This window comes from Macrobrachium nipponense, chromosome 17 (genome assembly GCF_015104395.2).
Source record: "Macrobrachium nipponense isolate FS-2020 chromosome 17, ASM1510439v2, whole genome shotgun sequence".
NCBI classification, from domain to species: domain Eukaryota; kingdom Metazoa; phylum Arthropoda; class Malacostraca; order Decapoda; family Palaemonidae; genus Macrobrachium; species Macrobrachium nipponense.
In genome coordinates this window covers 17,189,377-17,198,981 of record NC_087210.1, presented here as the reverse complement: position 1 = coordinate 17,198,981, position 9,605 = coordinate 17,189,377, and the positions used below count along the sequence as shown (strand labels likewise).

Here is a 9,605-nt window from a genome sequence, read left to right as displayed (position 1 = left end):
AAAAACAGAAACTGTTAAACGATGAATTTCACGGGTGTATTTTTCTACTCTCCATTTCCTTCATGGTTGTTTTCGAAGCTAATCCTTCGAAGTCTGCTTTATTCTGTTTCCTCAATATTTCCCTTTGTCCGCATTTTTGAGTTTCATTCCAGTGTTTTCATGGTTTGCGGATCTCACTGGTGACATGGCACCCCAGTGTAGGTAAATACAAATCGCAGGCACACACAGACCTCATGTTCACGGGTATTTTCATGTTAATGTTTGAAATATAAGAAATCTTGGTATAGATATATATATATATATATATATATATATATATATATATATATATATATATATATATGTGTGTGTGTGTGTGTGTGTGTGTGTGTGTGTGTGCGCGCGCGTGTACATGCGTGTGTATTATATCCTCACTCACACATTTATGAATACATATTTTTAAGAAAGATTTATTAACACATTTTCATTGGGGTAAAACATAAATAAGATCTCATTATTCACTTTAGTCCGCTTCTCATACATTTTATTTACAAAAATACTGAAAAATATATCCGTTGCAAGTAAAACATCAACGATGTAAAAGCAACCGCTTAATATGCCGCCCTAGTTAATTCAGTCTCCTGGCTAACATAGCGAAAGCAATATCCATCTGTAAAACTTCCATTGGTTTGTTCCTCCGACATCCTAAAAAGCCTTTTAAGAGATCAAACACGGTCGACTTAATACCCATGGTCCCTGGTTTCTGGTTGCGACCCAGTAGGCGAAGGTCTTAAGATCCTTGTGCAAATAATTTCCCCAAGATCTGTCAAGGTCCTGTGAAGACTATATTAGGGTGGAGAGATAGGCAAGTCAAAGGAGAAGAATAAAAATGAATGCTTAGAATTCTTTTGAGCTGATGATTATTCAAGAAACCACCCAGAGAGAGAGAGAGAGAGAGAGAGAGAGAGAGAGAGAGAGAGAGATTAGAAGGAAACTAGGAAACAAGAGAACTTTTGCATTTGCATTATGTACGAAGGAAAGGGGCATTACACCATATCAGCCAGATTTTTTTTCCGGGTTTTCAAATTTAATAGTTATTGATTGTACTGTTCTTGTCAAATGTTTAATTGTTTAAAGTAGAAGATATTATTTAGTTGAAATCTTTATTGTCTTATATTTTTTCCTGGTAATTTTATTATAGTTGTTTCGTCTGCATCGTTTTTCTGATTATGTCTAAAGTATTTGGATTAATATCTCTGTCGGAATTATTTAATTCAATTATGCGATACCCCACAATAGCCACTGCACAACTAAACATCTGTGTCTTCGTCCAATACATTTCTCATGCAAGGAATATTAAAGGATTTCTTTCGTCAGAGGAGGTGCTTGCTTAGTATGATGGCTGAATGTTACTAGTTACTTAGAAAATAGTTTTTTGTTGTACATACATAGAAAGATAGTTGTTTGTTGGTACATATTAGAGTGATAGTTGTTTATTGTTATATACTTAGAAAGATAGTTGTTTATTAGTATAGTACCTAGAATAATGGTTGTTCGTTGGCCCCATTTGTTTGTTTAGTGGTTTGGAAGGAGTCTTAATGATAAAAAAGAACGTTCACTGTGCTCTAGTAATTATTATTAATTTGTGCATTACCTTTAACCCTTTTCCCAAAAACGAATACGCTTAATATTCCATCATATAAATGGATCTAAGAGAGACTAAATGATAAAGATTATAAACGGTCTTCATAATGATGAGTAGGATGGAAATGTCATCGTATCCTTTATTATTTTCTTGACGAAATCGTTATTCTTATTTTGATTACCAAAGCTCCCAATCAGATCCTTGTTTCTCTTGTCCTGCGATTTATTTAACTTTATTTAGATTTTCCTTCTCTGAACTGATGAGAAATTAGTTCGTTCCATCCAGTAGCCCAGCCCCCAACTCACGGTCCATTCTTTTAGTATTTTCTTTTTAATTTTTGTTTAGTTTCCTATTTTTATTGAACCTCTATTGCCAATTAAAATCAAATTAAATGAGTAAGTATACTATTTCTAGGTTCCTGAATCCCGCGATAATTTTTACCTTTATAGGCAACTGTAATATGATTCGAGTTTCATTTGTATAGACTTAAACTGAGACTGAAGCGAAAAGGATGTGTTATGAAAAGGTGGAAGTTTTTAGAAATTCGTGATGAGACCAATATATAGGCATATACGCATATATATTGCCGTACGTATATGTAAATGTATATCTTTTTTATTCTTAAATTTGCTCAATAAAAACAAACAAGGCGTGATCCGACCTCCAGCTTACTCTAGGTGTGCACTAAAATCTACGGTCATATAGCGCGCTGTTTCACCAACGAAAATTAAAATAAATACGCTATATTCTATTAGAAATAATTGCCATTTTCATATATAAAAAATATGTATAAATATCCTATCCTAAAATTCTTGTGTCTTTAACTCAACGCGAAACACCTTTTTCAGGCCTTTTTAGTCTTTTCCCTCTATAGATCTTTGCTACCACCCAACAAGAACATCAACAACAATAACAAAGTAGTTTGTAGGCTTACATACCCGAGTAAGCGAAAAGCTGTTGATGTTCCTTCCACTGTCTTGCTGCTCACTCATCCTTCCGTGACTGAATGATCAAAATTCTGATATGGTAGGATTAATTTGATACCTTTGTAGGAATGAAAAAATACCGATGGGAATAATTCATCTGAAACGTGATCTTACTGTCTTCCTCAAAGATGATTCACCGTATATTATAAGGAACAAAACCCGCTCTTCCCGCAACATATTGTCCCTAATTAGAAACAAATACTCAATACTTCATGTAGAGTTCAAAGACTTGCCAGGACAAAGGATGAGGAGAAGAAAGGAAATATTGAGTTACGGTGAATTTAGTCTCATTTTATGGTATTGGTATTACCGAAGAAGTATGTCATGGTGCGTTAGCTTTCAATTATAAATGTGAAATAAGAAAGGTTAGTTGTTATCCAACTTGATTTGATAGTATAAACAACAATGATGTAATCGACCTGAAGCGATAAATTTTCAATGCTGAGGGACTTTTCTGTTGGGGCTCCCTTCAGACAGGTCAGAAACATTGTGTTGCTTCTTGAATCTTCATGCACAAAGGAAACAGGATGATTACATTAGCGAATTTTTATTATTATTATTATTAGTATTATTATTTTTTGCGCAAATATTGCCATTGTTTAGTATCTCTTGAGTTTCCCCTTCCCCGGGGCTACTGTCAAAGAGTTGGGTTTTTCCGTTTTTATTTTTCTTACACCTTCCTCTCTTCCGATTTACTTTATTATGATAATAATGAATCAAAATTTTTTGAAATCGCCAATAAGATGTACAATAAAGCATCCACAGTTTTTAAAACTACAGAGTAATAATTTCCCGTACGAAATCGACTGTTTTTATTTTTATTGTTAGAAAGAAAAAGAGTTGTTTTAGCCTCAAAAGATTCCCTCATATAACAGAATCATAGAGTTCAGCCACTGTTCATAAAAACTCTTTAAACTGTTAATAAACACTGTAATTCCTCTGAAATGTGTTATTCGGTATTGAATATGGCTGTCAGCTGTTTCAAGCTTAACATATTGAAAAGGTCCTATAAGCCAGAGACTATTCAGATCAATTGGAGCAAAGAAATCTTCGAATGCTTATTTTTTGTTGATTCTATAGCAATACAGTAAATCTATAATCCCATTAGAGACGCGAGCACCACAGCAGTCCTACACGCTCCATTTAATTCGTAACAAGTTACTCATAATTCTTGTGGAATTAACTCATCGTATATCCGTTCATAAACGTCTTCCACATTATGGGTGTGTATTGTCCCTAACACAACGAATATCTTCCATAATCATTTATCTTGTATTTTAATATAGTTTTCAAAGTTCTTATAATGAAAGTTGTTAAACTGAAGAACACATCCTTCCTTCAATGCGCTGAAATTCTGTATGATGCGTTTCTGCAAGACATTCTGACATTCAAAACAATGTTTGCAACTGGATGTTAGTGAATGTCAGGGTGAGCTTCATCGTTTAGTGAATTTGTGTTTATTTTATTAATATCATCACTTATGAATTACCTGTTTTCTGTGCAAGCCTTTTCATGGTTCAAATTCAAAAATAAGATCTACACAGAAACCTTTCTTCTTTTGGATCCTGTTTTTTGAAAGGGAAACTGAATTTGGATATATCATTTATATAAACTTGAAGTGTTCGTCAAGTAATTCGGAGGACTGCATATGTTATAGCTTTGGTTACAACATTTATTTTCATAATAAGATAAAGGCAGTTTATTTCGTATGTAGAATAATTGTGCTACACGCAGTTTATGGAAATAGAGTTCAAACGACATTACCACTCAATGGTTTGCAAGGAAGGACTATAGATGACGATCTTTTAGTGGGATTATGCTCTTGATCTCAAAGTGTTCGAGAATGTCAGAGTCGAAAGGTTGAGGATTAGAGGCTATACATCTTTCATAATTGGATGTCGCAAAATAAATGAAATGTCATACTTTTTTTTAATGCCATTTTCGACAACTGGGTATAAAACGCTTTTAAGTAATAAACAGGAAAGTGATGAAAATTATTGCTGTACGTAAAAAATAATTGCACCAAGTTTCCTGTCCTAAATTTCTAACCATGTAGTCATTATCCCAAGAGGTCACTCTATGTCACTAGCATGATCTGTTTGCATTCCCTGCTGATTTCTACGGTATAATATTGTTGCTTTGCTCTGTGATGGGCTGGAGAAGGAGAGTTCTTTATATCAATAAATTTCTTCGGCTTTGCTGGGGGTATGCGGTATGTTAGGGCTCTTTGGTTTCCAAATTATGTAACTGAAAATTCGAAGTAATTAAGTTTTAGTCTTTTGTGAAAGTTAATGGGTACTGGGCGTCATTTTTGATCCTAGTTAAATTTAGAAGCATATTAGTCATGTTTCCTGCATAAAAGCAGAGTTCGTTTTAGTTGAGTCTGTGGATGATTAGATACGGAATCATGTTTGCGTTGTGCTCCTCAAGAATGAACTAATTATTATTAGGTCATTATTATTAGTTGTTTATGTCTCGAAATGTGCACTGAAGGTGATTTTCTTCTAACTGACTCTGATAGAAGGTACTGTCCATTTTGTTTTTTCCTCGAAAAATTGCGGCCATTTGTATATCATCAGTCAGGTTAACTTAGGCCAGGAGTATACGAGCCCCTCTGTGGCGTCAGAAAGTGGTGTCGGTGTGTGGCGGGGATGTGGTCTCCTATAGGTTTCAATTGTTTTTAAGCTGTGGCGGGGGTCAGCGACAGCTCGCCGCAGTCGCTTGCCACAATTGTGCGTGTGCTCGACATAGCTTATAAACAATAGAAACCTATAGGAATCCACATCCCCGCCACACACCGACGCCACTCTCTGGAGCCACAGAGGGGCTCGTATACTCCTGGCCTCCTAAGGTCGATCATGCAGATATTTCCTATATATTTTCACGTTGTCAATCTATTTTTAGGGAATCCCGCCTTTTTGAATAAATCCTATCCATCATTTATAATTTGAAAGTCAGTTTATGTGTGTGTAACAATGTGTCTGTTAAGTTTTCTATAACTGAGTGATGCTGCTCGTATCACTCTCTCCTCTGAGTTCTCTCCTTAACCAAAAATACGATAAACGGAGTAAGACCATGACTATCTACTCTGCAATTTAAAGGACGCTGGCCGACTAGTTTAGTTTTTTATAAATAAATTTTTGCGATGTTCATTACTCTCACATTATTTTTCCCCACCGATTACCAGCTATCATCCTAAGGAGCCATGGAGCTAAGTAGGATTGGACGGACCATGTTCCTATTCCCTTTTCCAATCTGGCTCAAAAAGTGACGTTTCAGCCGAGACCAAATCACATAACAATGACTTTAGAAAGTCACATCTGGTGGCGAGCGGACCTTGACATGACTGGAACACCGAATACCGTTGACTGGCGCCCTTTGACTGCAAGTGAAAGAAAGTGGTCGTACTTGACAGTTCATTTAGAGCATTATATAGCTAGTAGTTTTAACTACTTTGTTTATCAGCACGTTTAGGAACATTTGCTTTATTTGCATTAGTGCCCATTTCGTCTTTAACCTTATTAGCACCCTTATTAGCTAAACCAAGGCATAAATAAGACATGTGAAATAAATGACATTTCATACACGGCCGATTAAATTTAAAATGACAAACTTTAGCATTATGTGAAGTTAAACCACATTTATAGCAGCCCCCAACCGACTTAAGTTTCTCGCATTTACTACCAGGACTGGGGTATTTCATACACTCACGGTCAATTTATGGTCATTTGAATTACATTATCGTGGGAACACAGTGGGCAGGTCACCTTAAACAAATTTTCGAACCAGGGCACAACGACTTTGAAGAATCTTTGGAAGTAACAGAGACTGATACAGCATTTGACGATTGCTTAACTAAATTCCCTTCGTTTTCTCAGACATGTTGGACTGAAGGTCCATAAATCTATTATTTGCTTCAAATAGGTTATCCAAAATTTCTTTCCAAAGATGGTTTCGACTTGTTTGTAATAGAGACAAGCTGACTTTTAAATCCATCACAAACAAACTTTCCCAAAGAAAATATTGAACAAACAAATCTCCCATTTATATCTAACGATCGAACCTGTTCCTCTAAGACACGAGCTTCGCTTATCCACTGATAGCCATCCTTAGCATTAGCATCAAGACTCAAATTGCACAAACCCTTAATTACAGAGTATTGTTGACTAAGCTTATCACTAAAAGCTTCATCGAGTAGTTTCTTAGCAGATTCATAATTCAAATCTTTCAAGGCAAGGGAATCTACCAGTTTCTTTGCGGGCCCCGTTAACTGTTTTGAGAGATAAGAAAATTGCTCAAACGAGGAAAGGTCGTATTTGGAAAGAAGACTTTCAAATGAATTAACAAATTTATGATAAGCTGCGGGGTTCCCATCAAAATAAGGTAGTTCTATGCTAGGCAAAGTTGTTTTATGATAAGAATGATGTACTTCTGCGGTGGTTGTGGAAGGAGAAGGGGTTGCTGCTGCTACAGCAGACTTTGACAAGAGAGTTAATTCCCTAGTCAACCGTTTAATCGCCAACCTTATACCGTCAGAGTACTTTTCATCAACTTCCGCCTCTCTGTGATACTGAACCGAACTCCAAAGTCTAGAATGAAGCATAAAACTATTTATCTTCTCATCCAGCGAATTTAACTCTGTTAAAAGATCGCCTAACTTGTCAAGATAAAATTCACATTTAATAATATCCAGTGGACCCTTCTCAATACTCTTTAAAGTCTTCGTTACAGACTGTCTCTTGCCACTCCGGATACTAACAAGTACTTTACAGTCATCATCCGACTCTCCTAAAACTCGCGGAGAAGCGAGGATTCTTGTGTAGATCAAGTTGCTCTAACTCACTAGCAGACATAATTGAAAAAGGCTTTCAGCAATAAATTTCAAATTTACCAAAAATTATAAATATAAATAAGCTACCACGCAATAGCATATACAAACTAGGAACAATAATAAATTAATATCAACAAGAAAAATGATTTCAATTAGTCTGTCGGGTTAACCAACCAATACCGTGAGAAAACCCGTATGGGGGGTCCGGGGAATCAGGAGGTGGAGAGAGGCCAGAGCTGAAGCAGGCCCCACGTTGGGCGCCATTCGCTAAATTTTATCGGAAAGTTAATAGAGTAACTTAGGATGGAAAGAATAATTAGGACAAGAGAAAATTGATGAAAATTAAATACTTTAATATAAAACTTGATTCAAGACTGAAGTTATTGAAGGGTATAGCTTCATGAAATTAAGTAATTAATCCCCAGTCTACATTGACGAAAGTGTCCTGCTAGTTCCAAGACGATAGCTCTTGACCTCTCTTCACTCCAAGGTTCCACCCCTTTTAGCGAAACTCCAACCTACAGGAAAAAAGACAAGTTATAGGGAGCGACTGCTTGCCATCCCAAACACACTTAATAAAAAAAGGTACCGAGGCTAAACAAGAAACTTAAATCTCAAACGATTTTATACTCGATCCGTTAATCAAATCACTGAAGGTTTTAAAATTAATGAAGGGCCTTGCCTCAATGATCTTTAAGTGTATAGTACACTATCGCCGACAAAGTACACATAACACCCTTGGATCTGCATTACATGAACTTACCCGAGTTAGGCAGCCAGCAGCGAAGATCTTGGAACTCAGCCGTCGTCCTCCACCATGTATTGTCCTTCACCTCGAACCCCCACACGATGAGCTTATTTTCTCATGTTCAATTTCGTACCTCTTACGAAGGCTCGTGATTCAACAGGAAGTCTCTTGAGCTGCATTACCACATCAGTACCTCCGGGAAACGATCCATCAATAAAAAGTGAATAAAGTAGAAATTGATCACCCGACCAGCCAACTATCGAATCTCAAAATATTTCGTAACCGATAACCTTCCGTCTTGTCTCTGCCGACGGTGGTGGTAGTGAAGGGTCGTAGCGGTACTTTAGTACTGTCTTACCCGAGCTTTTTCCGCGTCTTGTTAGGTCTGACGTCTGTCATTTAGTGACGTATCCAAGGACCGTGGAAACATGGAAGTCCATGCACGTACAAATTCAAGGGTTACTTAACTCAATTGATTAATTATTTAATTTAGATAGTTTGAGATTCAATTTCTTGAAAAATGTTTTATTTGTATTAATATTTTTGTAACACATGTTAGTAATTGTATTAATGAACAGTGCATAAGAAAGTTAATATATATATATATATATATATATATATATATATATATATATATATATATATATATATATATGTGTGTGTGTGTGTGTGTGTGTGTGTGTATATATTATGTGTGTATGTAAATCGGTTATATAAAATATTACAGGCTGATCACATCTTGGACTCCTTGACTCCCTTCTTAGATCATAAGAATCTCTTAAGTTCTTGAGGGTAGAGGCAGTTACCTGACCATGTGGTAACACCTCATGATTGTAGCGAAGTCACTTACTCTCCCGGCCAGGTCATTATCAACTCCGTTGCCAATCTTCATATTTTTACGTCTAGTTAGTGTTGATACCTTTAGCATTTTTAATTCCATAAAAGACAAATAATGGCCACTGTCTCGTTTTTCTTCTGCACGAGTAGTTGTTCCACATTTGGTCAAAGGTGCCGACCTCCCCTTTTGTGCTGTTATAGGAAAACATAAAAGATTGCCACAAAATGCCCACTGTACTGGTGCTCCAACATCTATTATTTTGCAATCAGTTGTCGATTTCAGATTTTGTATCAGAAACGATACCATTTGGTCACAAAACAAAACATGTCGGTATCTCACCTAGTTGGGGACTGCAAGACTTAGCACATCCCTTCGAAAATGTCTTCATAACAAACACTGCAGCCAATGGGGAAAGGAGTATGAAAATACCTGCATGGTGTTGGTTTGAGTCTTCTTCTGGTGAAACTGTGGATTTATAAAGAAGTGAGGATATATATCAACAAAACATTATGTGGTGGGATTTTGGACAGGCTTGAATTATTTCTGTCTTGAAGATTGTGATATTAAATACCTGGGTA

General features: G+C 36.3%; 1 long non-coding RNA gene across 1 annotated transcript; it reads right to left on the bottom strand.

The window, feature by feature from the left end:
* Window positions 1-7,779: 7,779 nt before the first annotated feature.
* Window positions 7,780-8,322, bottom strand: LOC135196013 (uncharacterized). Its single transcript, XR_010310273.1, has 2 exons — window positions 8,205-8,322; window positions 7,780-7,959 (listed from the first exon to the last, which is right to left on the bottom strand). It is a non-coding gene; the product is annotated as an uncharacterized LOC135196013 (long non-coding RNA).
* Window positions 8,323-9,605: the final 1,283 nt, after the last annotated feature.